This window comes from Macaca thibetana, chromosome 3 (assembly GCF_024542745.1).
Source record: "Macaca thibetana thibetana isolate TM-01 chromosome 3, ASM2454274v1, whole genome shotgun sequence".
NCBI classification, from domain to species: Eukaryota; Metazoa; Chordata; class Mammalia; order Primates; family Cercopithecidae; genus Macaca; species Macaca thibetana.
The window spans coordinates 165,594,494-165,608,860 of NC_065580.1; the positions used below are offsets into that span (position 1 = coordinate 165,594,494).

General features: G+C 42.6%; 2 protein-coding genes across 30 annotated transcripts in view; one reads left to right on the forward strand and one right to left on the reverse strand.

Moving 5' to 3' along the window:
* SOD1 (superoxide dismutase 1) overlaps window positions 1-14,367 on the reverse strand; it is a 1,049,346-nt gene that overhangs the window by 352,450 nt on the left and 682,529 nt on the right. Inside the window, exon 1 of one of the 21 annotated variants that reach the window (XM_050786072.1) lies at window positions 11,565-11,574. The exons of 19 other annotated variants lie outside the window; for them this stretch is intronic. The gene's annotated coding sequence lies outside the window, so the exon portion shown is untranslated. Of the gene's footprint in view, window positions 1-9,079; window positions 9,090-11,564; window positions 11,575-14,367 lie in introns of those variants that run through there. One more of the 21 variants, XM_050786108.1, reaches the window with a different exon arrangement.
* Window positions 1-14,367, forward strand: part of TIAM1 (TIAM Rac1 associated GEF 1) — a 1,375,699-nt gene that overhangs the window by 241,192 nt on the left and 1,120,140 nt on the right. The gene's annotated exons all lie outside the window — the stretch shown is intronic.

Genomic DNA, 14,367 nt, shown 5'->3' on the forward strand with positions numbered 1-14,367 from the left:
TTTTTTGAGATAGAGTCTCACTCTGTTGCCCAGGTTGGAATGTAGTGGCATGATGTCGGCTCACGATACCCTCTGCCTCCTGGGTTCTAGGGATTCTCCTGCCTCAGCTTCCCGAGTAGCTGGGACTACAAGTGCGTGCCACCACGCCCGGCTGATTTTTTTATTTATAGTAGAGACTGGGTTTCACTGTGTTGGCCAGGGTGGTCTCGAACTCCTGACCTCAGGTGATCCACCCACTTTGGCCTCCCAAAGTGCTGGGATTACAGGCATGAGCCACCATGCCCCGCCAAGCAGTGTTTAAGTGTCGTCAATCCACTTGAAACTGAGAAGATGGAGAGGACAGAGTTTATTGGGATTTGAGAAGCTCTTTTTCCTGCTTAATTTCTAGACCAACTGAGACAAACAAAGGGTTCAGCAAGTGGAGACCAAAAGCTCAGCTTTATTATTGGTAAATGTAGGATTGGAGGTTGTGACTCAGAGGTACAGCAATGTAGGGTTCCCGGACATCCCTGGCCATTTGAGTTAGGTAGATTTACCCACCTAGGTAGACCTGGCACTGGATAACAGGCCTCCATCCTGGGGGGCAGGATCTCTCCAGTTACCTCGTGATCCATGGCAGTTCAACCTTGAGTTCCCCAGAGGCCTGGATTCCTAAGCAACTGGAAAAGAAGGACTTGATCTAGGCATGTGTGGGTCATTCTCCCAAACCCTCTCCTCTGTTCACATCAATGACTCACCTTCCCAGAGCCATCCTGAGGGGTCAGAGAGGCCAGGAAGTTTACTGTAGTTGAGAATCCTTGATGTGGAAGGAAACAAGAGGCACAGGCATGCCCATCACACAATCCTATCTTGACTCAGAACACCTTAGATCCAATAAGGGTCAAACCACACAGTCTTGATTACTTCTTAGCCAGAGAGCTTATTATGCTCCAACCATAGGGTGAGGAGAAGAATGCACTGTTAGTGTTTTAATGGGCTTTCAAGTGGAAATGCAGTTTTTGATTTAGCCCTTGCAAAATAGTCTCCTTTATGAAAAATACTCATGCCTTTTCATCTGAGGGTGGCTACATCTCACCATTGTCTCAATCAATCAGTATAAACCTTTCCTTGAAATATTTTGGCTGTTAATTGGGAACAAACAGTGATAAAACGATATGATTTTTGGTTGAAACTCATCCTCTTTCAGAGCATTCTGTCAGGTTCTCTGTGGGAGGCAGGAAAAGGTGACAATCTTCAATTTTGTGGATTTCAGAATTGTAGTGTAATTACACTAGAACACTGCAGAGGACATCAGGGTACCTCTCATGTAACTTCCTCCTTTTCCAGTTTAACCCAGAATCTTAATACAGTTGATCATCCTTGGTAGGCACTCAATATGAAGAAACGAATGAAAGTTATTGACAGTTGGCCGTGTTGCCACTCTTTGTTTTGTGACACAATTTCAGGGTCGTCATGGTTGGGATGATCTCCTCTCATCCCATGTTTATTTTTTGAGACGGAGTCTTGCTCTGTCGCCAGGCTGGAGTGCAGTGGCGTGATCTCAGCTCACTGCAAGCTCCGCCTCCCGGGTTCACGCCGTTCTCCTGCCTCAGCCTCCCGAGTAGCTGGGGACTACAGGCGCCTGCCACCACGCCCAGCTAATTTTTTGTATTTTTAGTAGAGATGGGGTTTCAACATGTTAGCCAGGATGGTCTCGATCTCCTGACCTTGTGATCTGCCCGCCTCAGCGTCCCAAAGTGCTGGGATTACAGGCGTGAGCCCCGACGCCCGGCCCTGTGCTGCTAGTAGAGATGGCGTTTCACCATGTTGGTCAGGCTCGTCTCCGACCCCGGACTTCAGGTGATCCATCCGCCATGGCGTCTCAAAGTGCTGGGATTACAGGCGTGAGCCACCACGCCCAGCCTCATTGCATGTTAATTTTATTTATATTTAACCAAAATGTGGTTTTGATGGGAGGTTTGGTGACTCACCAAAAAATTAAAGTAGTTAACTAAATAAATACCTGAAACTTGGATGGATCCCACTTTTATAAAGCTGGTAGAAGCCATGGAACTACTCTTTATACAAATGCAGGTATGTCCCTTCACATAATTTTTACACTCAATTCCAGAAGGTTCAGATACCTTTGAAAGTCCTCCAGGGATCCTATGCTAAGCATTCTTGTCCTGGGTCGATTCCCAGGGCCTATGCAAAAGTGCTGAAATTAGCAAGTCTGTGTGATCCCTACCTTTACAAGCATGCACGTTTTAAAAATACAAATAGCTCCATGTGCAAAATTGTAATTTCCGTCTGGGTAGCGCATTTCAACTGAGGGTTGAAACCTTTTTGGAGTTTATAAAATAATTTTAGTGGTTTGTAGCAAATATTTCTAAAAAGTATATTGGAATAGGATAGAAAATAAACCAAGCTGTTATGTGTGTGTACTGAGGTTGAGAAATAAAAATATGGGCCCCTGTTTAAGAAAAACTGATGTATGTGCTGCTTGTTTTACTATATATTTAGGGCAGGGGGAACAATTTAAAGAAATATTTGCTTTCTTTTTCATTATATGCTTTGACTTTGTTGGCGCTTTTTCTTCTTCTTAAGTAGGGTCAAAGAGTTTAGTGGGCTTGCTAACATTTTATATAATACATCCTACTGCCAATCATCATTTATCCACAGTTATTCTCAGGATACCTCCAATATCAGTGAGCTTAAATCTGCTGAATGTTCTGATTTTCTGTAATAGTAAAGCTTAAAAAAAAAAAATCCTAGCCAGGGATCAGTGTGACTGGCCACTAGTTAATAATGTCACATGGGAGACCTCTCCTCCTTGGCCTCACTTTTCTCATTTGTAAGTGAGAAATGGTCCTGATAATAATGATATTTTTCTCTCTAGATTGTTGGGGAAGACTGAATGAGCTTTTATATGTGAAATTCATAGTATAATTTCTCCATAAACATTATTATTTTTAGTAGTAGTTGTACTGTTTGTCTACTATGCAGGAATCACATCTTAGACTCCCTTTAGGATTTCTGAGAATCTGTTAAGTTGTCCATTCTGACTGCATTAACTTAATGAATGGGCACTCTGGAGCATCTAGTAATATCTTTGTTTCAAAAGCACCTGTTTAATCTTTTTTTAAAAAGTGTGCTGGGCACAGTGGCTCATGCCTATAATCTCAGCACTTTGGGAGGCTGAGGCGGGCAGATTACGTGAGGTCAGGAGTTTGAGATCAGCCTGGACAACATGGTGAAACCCCATCTCTACTAAAAACACAAAAAATTAGCTGGGTGTGGAGGTGCATGCCTGTAAATCCCAGTTACCTGGGAGGCTGAGGCAGGAGAATCGGTTGAACCCTGGAGGCGGAGGTTGCAGTGAGCCGAGATCGCGCCACTGGATGCCAGCCTGGGCAACAGGGCAAGACTCTGTCTCAAAAAAAATGAAGCGTACTCTATTGAACTCCTGAATTTTTGTATAAATTATTTTGCCCCCACACATCATGAATGACATTAAAAGAACAATCTTTCTTTTCTCTATATTGTGAACCAACAGTCTGCTCACCTACAAATGTTGCAAATGGTGATTATTTGGAACCCAGATGGGAAGCTCCGAGAAGACTCAGAATAGCATTGAAACTCCACTGCAAGGATTTGCTATTAAAGTAAATGTAGTGGGAAAAAAACACACAAAGAGCTAAACAATTTTGCTGGTGTACTCCTCCCCACCCCATCCCCCTCCAGAAGTACTTTTTGTAGGTATCATGTTGATTTTTAAGGAAAGAAACATACTGAATTTCCAGCATTATTAAGTATACTAAAAGCAAATGTCTGCTGCACATAAATGTATTCACATTCTTAGAAAAGAAAATTATGCATGAAAACTTTGCTTCTGCACCACTCTGAGCAATTTGCAAGAAGAATGTTTGGGCTTGTTGTATCTTATTAAATAATATATAGGACACACTATGCACAGAAACATTCTTTTTGCACCGGGCAGGTGAGTAGCTGCCATAATTTAAGGGTTGTGTGTGATGTGGGCTGGAGAAGATTGCTGAGCTATGTTTCAGAGGGCCTGACCTTTGTTAAAATGATGCCCCCGGCACACATTTCTGTATCATAACCTACCTCTTTCATTCGTCTTTTTTACATATTTTCATATTTTTTTTCTTTTCTTCCCCTCATTCTGTCCGGCTATAAAAACCTTCCCTTAGAGAGAATGCAGTTACTGTATCTAGCAGAATCCTCCGGGAAAGGAGCATGAACTTAAGAGCAAGTGGACCTGTGTTGGAATTTCTACTCAGCTACTTTCGAGAACTTGGACAATAGAGTTGACCTCTCCAAGCCTCAGTTTGCTCATTGTAAAGTGACCCTATATTACGGATGGATTCAGTGAAAACACTTTCATTCGGATCAGGCTCAAATTTTTTTCCTTTTGGGCGTATGTATGTTTCTTAAGAAGAGAAATAATTTAAAAATCAAACAGTGAAATTTTTGATGAGGGAAAGTGTTTTGTGAACAAGGAGGGTCTTTTTTAGAACTCCTGAAATCTCATTATTTCTCATCTTCCCATGATCTGTAAGGGATCTGCCACTACAGGCTGCATATACTAATGACGCTAACTCACCTTTCATATTGTTTCCCTTCCAAGACCGGTATTATGTGCTTAACTCTCATAGCTCACCTGGGAGGGGGTCATTATTAGGAAGCTCATTTATGGATGAAAACCTGATGTTTAGTGTGTAAATCCCTTGTATTAGGGTTCTCTAGAGGGACAGAACTAATAGAGTAGATATATATATGAAGGGAAGTTTATGGCAGCATTGACTCACACTGTCACAAGGTGAAGTCCCTCAATAGGCCATCTGCAAGCTGAGGAGCCAGGAAGCCAGGTCGAGTCCCCAAAACTCAAAAGTAGGGAAGCCAACAGTGCATCCTTCAGGCTGTGGCCGAAGGCCCAAGAGCCCCAGGCAAATCACTGGTGTAAGTCCAAGAGTCCAAAAGCTGAAGAACTTGGAGTCTGAAGTTTGAGGGCAGGAAGCATCCAGCACAGGAGAAAGATGGAGGCCAGAAGACTCAGCCAGTCTAGTCTTTCCTCGTTCTTCTGTCTGCTTTGATTCTGGCTGTGCTGGCGGCTGATTAGATGGTGCCCCCCCAGATTGAGGGTGAGTCTGCCTCTCCCAGTCCACTGACTCAAATGTTAATCTCCTTTGGCAAACACCCTCACAGACGCACCCTGAACAATACTTTGCATCCTTCAATCCAATCAAGTTGACACTCAATATTAACTATCACATTTCTCATCGTCTTTCTGGCCGCAGAGGTTAAATTCTTAATCACTGCTCAGTCCATATGAAGAAGTGGGTACTAGAGACTTTTGTGGCAGTAAGTACCAGGCATAAATAGGCTGGTGAGGAGATGTAGAGAATCCTCTTCTCCCCCTGAATTCATAGACTGCTCATCACACACTTAATACGTTCCATTGTGGCAGAAATGGAGCTATTTTGGCATTTTTGCTTAAACCCAGGTGTGAGATGGTCTTCAGGAAATTATTTGGACAAGGGTGATGGTAAACCACCTTCCATTCTGTTTGGGCCATAATCCCTGGAACCCATGGTGGGCATATTTGAAATGATTTGACTTCAATGTTTAAAGCTTTAGTCTTTCATTGGGTAGTGTCTTAGAGAAAACAATTTCTTAGTAATATGAATTGTTCCCAAAGTGAAGTCTATCCTCTTTTTAGGAAACTGGCAGCCCAATCCAGGCCCTCCTGCACACCCTTTGGAGGGTCTTTGTTCCCCTGAGTTAACAATTTTGACAATATTCCTCTTGCTATATTGACCCCCCCCCAAAAAAAAAAAATTCCTGACGGCAGAGACATCAGGGAGAGGAATCAAGTTTCTTCTCCTTTGTTCTGGAAAGAGCTTATTGGCAGTTCATTATTTACATATCGTGAGAGAGTCCTGCCAGGCCAATGCAGGTGTTACTGACTTGCTAAGACAAGTTTGTGCTCTATTTTCTCTTAAGAAAAGTTGGAATGCGGCCCTTTGTCAGAGGATTGCATTGCACGAGTCACTGAGCTAAATGTAAATATCTGAAAATGCAAATTATGCTTTGCTGTAGAAATAAACATTTTGACATCCTGCCTTAAATAATTTTCCTCAATGACGGTTGTTAGTGCCATCCTTCTTCTCTCGTCTCGCGTTGTGTAACCTTTCCTTTAGGGTTTTTGGCTACGCTAACATGAGCACTTTTCTAACTTGTCTGCTTTGTCATTTTGAGGTCACCAAATTGGTAGTAGAAGGAAATGCAGTAGGTAGCGTTTTCCATCAGGGAGTAGTTACCTTCTGCATCTGAAAGGCAGCGAGTGACCTGGATTTTTAGGAATCAGGTGTGTCCAGGTTGTAAGTCTGTGAAATTAATTTAACTTCCATGGGGGTAAATGTCCCAGACTTTATTGGAGTGGTTTTGGTAGCTTTGTGACTACCTAGAAGATTCTCACAAAAGTTCTTTAACCCAAGGCCATTTTTCACCCAGACAGGCTGACTCCTGTAACGCACAACCCCAAATTTCAGTGGCTTCATGGATTTAGAGGTTTACTTACTGCCTATGTCACAGGCCAAAGCTGGCTGGCTTTGGGAGGGGACTGCTTTTTGTCTCTCCATGTGGTCCTACAGGGACCCAAGCTTCCTCCGTCTAGTTGGTTCCAAGCTCTCAGAATCCCCACCTGGCTTCTCTGCATTTGGTGTGCAGGGAATATTAGAGATAGAGCTTGGAGGCCCTCCAGGGAGGTGACTGGGGCAGTGTCTGGAAGTGGCCATCATTCCTTGCACCCACATTTCACTGGCCTGAACTCAGGCGTGTGGCCCCCACATAGCTGTGATGGGCCTGGAAATGTACATATCCTTACTTCCCAGGTAGAAAAGGAATTGATTTAGCATCTCTGCCACTGCTGAGTATTTAAACTTAGTCTTAAGGTAAAGTGTATCTAGTAGGAAGACGTTGGCTGTGCAATTTACTTCACTTGGTAGCTGGGTATTTGATTTGCATTTCTGGAGTTATTTTTGCCTTAGGTGGTTACGAGCTTCTCACAGATGGGAAAGGAGGGGATTTGGGTTCTTTACTTTTTAAAATGCTGCACTGGAGACTTTTCTTCTTTGCCTGATGAAGTCTTTATATCCAGCTCAGAGAGCCAGAATGAATGTCTGGTCACGCATGATGGATTTTAGTTGAAATCAGATTTGAGTTTGTCGTATAGTTTCTTATAGGGATCTATGCTGACTTCAGAGATACCCTTAAGTTTGTCCTGAGTCTCTCACTGATCCTAGCTTTCCAGGGCTTGTAGACCGCATCTTCATTTTTTTTCATTTCTGAAGCATTCTCATGACTTTTCAGGAGGATGCCAACCAGACTCTCCAGTTCAGGACTCTAGAATTCTAGGTACATGACTCTTCCTGCTGAAATATTTTTTCCCTCTAAGTTTGAAAGCTTTTCATCTTTGAAATAATTTTGCAGGACTTTTATTTTATTTATTTTTTCATTTATTTATTTAGTTTTGAGATGGCGTCTCACCCTGTCGCCCGGGATGGAGTGCAGTGGTGCGATCTTGGCTCACTGCCACCTCTGCCTCGGAGGTTCAAGTGATTCTCCCGCCGCAGCCTCCTGAGTGGCTGAGATTAAGGTGCATGCCACCGTGCCTGGCTATTTTTTGTGTTTTTAGTAGAGAGGGTTTTACCATGTTGGTCTGGCTGGTCTCGGACTCCTGACCACAGGTGATCTGCCCGCCTCAGCCTCCCAAAGTGCTGGGACTACAGGTTGCACCACTGCACCCGGCCCAATTTTGGAAGACCTTTAAACCTTTCATTTGTTACTAGTCATCTTCGACAGAATATGTTAAATTACTCTAAATTGATCTTTAGTCAGTTTTCCCCTCCCACAGAATTGATTGGCATATCGTGCTGAGATTTGGTGAGGTGGAGGTCATTGAGCTTGTAAGGCCTAGAATGGTGAAGTTTTCAAGCTACTTGCATTTGCTTCCTATGTTGCTTCATTTTTCATCCCTGTTTCCTCCTTTGCATTAGCACTAACTGACCCCCGCCCACCAACGCCCAGCCTTTAGTTTGCTGTAGGCTGTCAAACCAGATAACCAGGCTTGTTAAATTGAGAATCAATAGGCTGTACATAGGGACTACAACAGAATGACTCTCATTATCGACAGAATCAGGTTCAGACTCCTTGTCCTGGTGTCTGTAGGCCTCTGGCAGCTGGCTCATCTGGCCTTAGCTGGATGCACCAGTTGCTGCAACTCTTCCACCGCCATCACACACACACTGCATCCCCTTCCCGAATCACACCAGATTATAATGGATATTATCAATGTCATCATAACAAATTACAACACATGTTTATTGAGTGTATACTATGTGCCAGGTCCTTTTATAGAATATACTATAGTAAACATTACTGGAGACTGAAGCATTTAGAATATAGTAAATGTAGATTAGATTATGAAATGTTTAAAATAATTATATGTAATTAATATATAAACCATATGTTAGTGATTTAATTAAATATAGGTTAAATGTATAAAATATATAGGCATATAGAATATATGAAAACATTGAACCCTCCTCCCAAGGATGAGTTAGATAATGCCATTATGTTCCCTGTACAGATGAGGAAACGAGACAGAGGTTACCTGACTTGCCCAAGGTCACGCAGACTAACCATTGTGCAGCTTTTTGATTTTTGTTTTGAGAAGATGTCTCACTCCATCTCTCAGGCTGGAGTGCAGTGGCGAGATCTCAGCTCACTGCAACCTCCACCTCCTGGGCTCAAGCAATCCTCCCACTTCAGCCTCCTGAATAGCTGGGTCTACAGGTGCACACCACCACACCCAACTAATTTTTGTAGTTTTAGTAGAGATGAGGTTTTGCCATGTTACCCAGGCTGGTCTGGAACCCTGACAGGGATTCCGATTTTGTTTCTCAAGCGATGTGCCTGCCTTGGCCTCCCAAAATGCTAGGATTACAGGTGTGAGCTGCTGTACCCAGCCCATTGTGTAATATTGATTCTGATTGAAGTAACTTCGCTCTCTTCTCCCCATCCTTTTATTTCACTTAGGGAAAGCCTCTGTTTTTTATCCTGTAAATTCAACTGAGATTCTCCATCTTCCTGTAACCTTCCCTCCTCTCCAGTGTCTTCTTCCTGAATAGGATGGAGCCTGTGCTGTCTAATGAGATAATGTCCCATCTCCCCTTGCCCTTCAGTTTTCCAGAGGCATCTGTTTGCAAGCCCCTCCTTGCTAGACTTGAGTTCCTTGAAGACAGAACCAGGACCTGGCAAAAGGGAAGACCTTTATTAAATGCTGGTGGAGTTGATCAGAATTAGATGATCACACCCACCTCCCCAGTTTCCAGATAGCAAAACCAAGGCCCAGTGTGATACCGTCACACAGTTCTCCGGGGTAGATCCAGGACTAGAACCCGTGTATTCAGAGTCTGTGACAGCATGGCCTTTGAAACGGAAGACCCGACAGGGATTCCGATTGCATTCCTTAGTTCCGGCCGTGTTCTGGATGGTGTCCCGGGGCTTTTGGATGTAGGTGTTTCTGAGCCCTCCGTGTACTCAGAGGGTTGGTAATGGTCATAAGAGTGGCTTGGCATAAAAAGACAGAGCAAAGCCCTGCATTTGCACAACCTGCTGGCTGAGGGTGTGGATACTCTGGTGAGGACAAGAAGAGCACATTAACCCATGTGGCTAACGGGCCTTTTGTTTTTCCTAATAAGACATTAGCAAATTTTATACATTGTCATTAATTCTCACATTAGTAGACTAAGTGATGTGGTAATTTGTGCCTCATTTCATTATATCAGTTATCCATATCTGTTTCCACTTGTATATGTAACTAAGAATAAATCAGCTGTCAGGTTTAAGATTTTTTTTTGTTTTGAAATTGCCACAAACTTCTAGAAAAGTCGGCGATGCAATACAGTATGAAGAATTTTATTTTCTGTAAATCATTTGAGAGTCCATGGCTCTTACCAAAGACATTAGTGTTTTTCAAGGCCACTGTTCTATACAGCAACCATACAGGGGTCAGAGGCTGGCCCATTCCTGCCAGTCGGTCGGGGAGCTGGAAAACAGCAAAGGTTTCCAGCGGAGGATCATGCCTTGCATGTGATTGTCTCGTGTCTTTAGACGCCTTCAGTCAGGAACCATTGTGCAGTCTTTCCTGGACTTACAACCTTGATACTTTGGAAGAGTCCAGGCAAGTTGTTGTGTAGGATGCCCCTCAGTTTGGTTTGTCCAGATGTTTCCTCACGATTCACTCCACACTGGATCGTGGCATCACTGGCAGACACACCACAGGCCACGATGGAGGGCATCCTCCTCCTCTGTCTTCTCTGAGTGCTCCCAAAGTTGACCTGTCCTACTTCTGATGCTGCCAACTCACCTTGGCCACTTGGTTAAGACAGCATTGCCAGCCTTCCCGCTTGTGAAATTATTCTTTTCCTCTTTGTCAAGGAAAGAAATGTTAGTAAATGTTTTGTGGTGGGATACTTTGAAATTAATGTAAGTCTCTTCTTTCTCATCAGACTTCCAATTTTATTTCTCTCTATATGGACTCACAGTTTCCTATTTTATTCAGTGGGTTATAATCTGCTAGTGGTATTATTTATTGATATATTTTTTAGAGACAGGGTGTTGTTCTGTCACCCAAGCTGGAGTGCAGTGGTGCAGTCAGAGCTCACCACAGCCTCAAACTCCTGGGCTCGAGCGATCCTCCTCCTTCAGCCTCTTCAGTAGCTGGGACTACAGGTGCATGTCGCCATGCCTGGCTTATTTTTTAATTTTTTGTAGAGATGAGGTCTTGCTGGGTTACCAGGCCATTCTGTTATTTATTTTGATACTCAAATTGGCCCTGACTTGGCCTGTCAATGTGCTTCTCTGTCTCATTGTGTCTCACCATCCTGTGCTCTGCCTGGCCTGTGAGGACCCTGGCGGTTCCTCCCCCGGGGGACTTGCCCTTTGGGGCTTCTGACACCACCGTGGCAGTCACCCCTGTGAGCAGACACTTTTGGCTCCAGTCACCATGTTTTTAAAAAAAGTGTATCTTCTGGTTAGGTTGGGTTAAATAAGCCATAGACATTTTTTTTTTTTCTGGAGGTTTTAGGGAGAGTTGTTTTTGTGCCTAAATTGAAAATAATGAGGCCTGTTTAGAATTCATAAACTGGCACAGAAGGGTAGCTCTGCGCCTCCAGGCAAATGCTCATACGAATTATTAAAAGACTCAGGAGGGGTTCGGTTGTGTTAAAACCCCAGTTTGAAAATGTCGTAATCACTTTTCTCTCAGCACCTGGGTGTTGATAAAATTTCCAGGGAGCTAGGGGGGCAGCTTTTTAAAGAGTGGTGTGGGTGAGAGAGAAGAAGGTGAGCCCCCGTGAGGGGCAGCTGTCAGTGGAACCTTTGGGGATTGTTTTAAAATTCTCAGCAAAGGTCCTGTAAGGAAGGAAAAAAGCTGAGAACTATTTTTCTTTTTTTCATAGTTAATGTCCATTGCTCTTTCCCTAATCCATTTGCCACCCCCTTGCTGCTGAATCCTACCATCCAGCCTTTTTGGCCAGTTGTAGAACCAATCGCTTATTCAGTATCACCTAATTTCCTATATGGTTTGTTCTCATTTATCACACGGAAGGTAATCAGTGAAAACTCTTGGCTCCAAATTTAATTTAAAACATTGTTTATAGATAGATTTTTAAAAAAATCAGCAGTTTAGTGGAGTGAGGTTCTAATGGACACTTCCAGATGCACATCTTTATTGAGAAAAATATTTTAAATTTTTACCATTTATTTTATAAATGTTGTCTCTCTGTCTCTTGCACACATATACAATTACTACAAAGCAGTGTGATGAAAGGTACTTATTGGAGACAGGAGTTGGGTGAATTAGAAATTCAGTAGGCTGGGTGTGGTGGCTCACACCTATAATCCCAGCACTTTTGGAGGCCGAGGTGGGTGGATCATTTGACATCAGGAGTTCAAGACCATCCTGGCCAACATGGTGAAACCCCGTCTCTACTAAAAATATAAAAATTAGCCTGGCATGGTGGCGGGCACCTGTACTCCCAGCTATTTGGGATGCTGAGGCACGAGAATCGCTTAAACCCAGGAGGCGGAGGTTGCAGTGAGCTGAGATCGTGCCACTGCACTCCAGGCTGGGCAATAGAGTGAGATTCGCTCTCAAAAAATAAAAAAAAATAAAAAATTCAAGACATACCAATGATACAATATTCTAATCTGTTGTCAGGATTTACTAAGACTGAAAAATTCTTTTTGTCTTACTGAATTTTCAGCAGCCACAACCACATTTCTAAAAGAATCTCAACCATGTTCGTATTTTAGCATGGTGCTCTTACCTGTGGTACACGGTACTTGTTTGGTTGAATGGAATTGAACTGGGCCCCTAGTTTTGAGACTGTAAGATGGGTTTCTTAAAAGCAGCTTTTCCTGATAGCTTCCAATGAATAAAGAGTATTTGAAAACTTCAGACTGGGATTTAATCTGTGTATCCTGATTCCCTTTTGACAAAAGCTTCCAAGATTATTTTGTCTTTTACTTTGTCATTTTATTTTCTTTCTTCTCTTCGTTTTCCTTCCCTCTAACTACATATTTGCATGGTTGCTATATTTACCATTTATTAATGCCTCTGATACTAAGTTAGATAGGAAACCTTTAAGTTGGCCTGGAGTTTCTGAGAAAACTGGAAAAAGAACTTTTTCTTTGCTAGAGGAGTAAATGAAGTATATGAACGTGTGTGTAGCTCTCACAGCCAAATGAAGGCCAGAGCTCTCAGAAGCCCCACCAAGCCAGCATCTTCCATTTCGTTGCTTTTGGAAAGTAGAACCTTGGGACAGAGCTATGTCGTATTCATCTGTCTCATTTGCTTTTTCTTTTCTCTCTCTCTTTTTTTTTTTTTTTTGAGACGGCGTCTCACTCTGTCGCCCAGGCTGGAGTGCAGCAGTGGGATCTTGGCTCACTGCAACCTCTGCCTCCAGGGTTCAAGCAATTCTACTGCCTTAGCCTCCCGAGTAGCTGGGATTACAGGTGCATGCCACCACGCCTGGCTAATTTTTGTATTTTTAGTAGAGACAAGGTTTCACTATTTTGGCCAGGCTGAACTCCTGACCTCAGGTGACTCACCCGCCTCAGCCTCCCAAAGTGCTGAGTTTACAGGTGTGAACCACTGCGCCCGACCACTTTTTGTTTTCTTTTGGTGGTTTTTTTCCCTAAGAGTGTTTTTTTAAAGGTCTAGTTCTTTTTTGTTTTGATAATTATAAATCACTTTGATGCTAATTATAATGAAGTCAATGCTGCCCTGTAAGCCAGAAGATTTAAATTCAAAAGTTACTTAAATATCACAACATTACAAGAAAAAAAATAAACTAATTCTTTGTATTCAGTTTCCTAATGGGGTGCCATCGATAAGCTGAAATACAGCCCCTGGAAATCAGTCAGCCACTCCTACCCACATCCTATTGGTCTTATTCATTTAAAATGAGTTAATGAATCCGCCAGATCTGTGAATGACAGAGATTGTGCTAAATTAATGCTGATTCTTCGTGTGTGTAGGAAACCTCTGTAAAGCGCCTTTTCTTTCTTAGAGTAGGTAATCCAGTACGGTAGTTGTGAAACTGAATAATTAAAACTTTGGCTTCTCTTAGGAAAATAAGAGTTCCTAGTCATAGGTGTCCTATGGGGAAATTTAGTTTTTTAATGTCCTGTTCCTTAATGCTGCAAATGATCAGTATTTATAAAGTAACTGATTTTAGACCACTCTTTTATTACTGTGACTGTGGCAGAACAGTGTCTTCTAGACTGTGTCTAAGTGAAGTTGTTAGAATGCTATCTTGTTCATTTTAGTGATGTGAAGATCACTCCTAACATCAGAGTTTGCCAGTTCAAATACATCATGGCTGCAGCTGATTAAGAAGTTGATACGATTATTCTTTGCTAGTCTTTCTTACTAATGAAATTATATATTGGCCAGTAAAACGGGCCTCCCAATTGCTGTTTCAGGAGATTTTTAAAATCAAGGAACACCAGTTAGGAAAATAGCTCCAGAAAATATAGACAGATTTTATTTTTATTAAAATGACAGTCTACATCGTAATTGTCTTTTCCTGAGACTGTCTTTACCAGAATCTGTGTGAAATAATTAATCTTTTTCTACAGAAAGCAGTGAAAGCGGTCTAGTCTCCTTGAAAAGAAAATCTCTTGGACGTTTAGGAAGGCAGACTTGGCCATGGTGCGGCATCCTGGCTTTTGTGGTGTAGTGCCGTGTGTTTGGAGTTAGTATGAAAACATGGATTACACCAACTGGAAGAA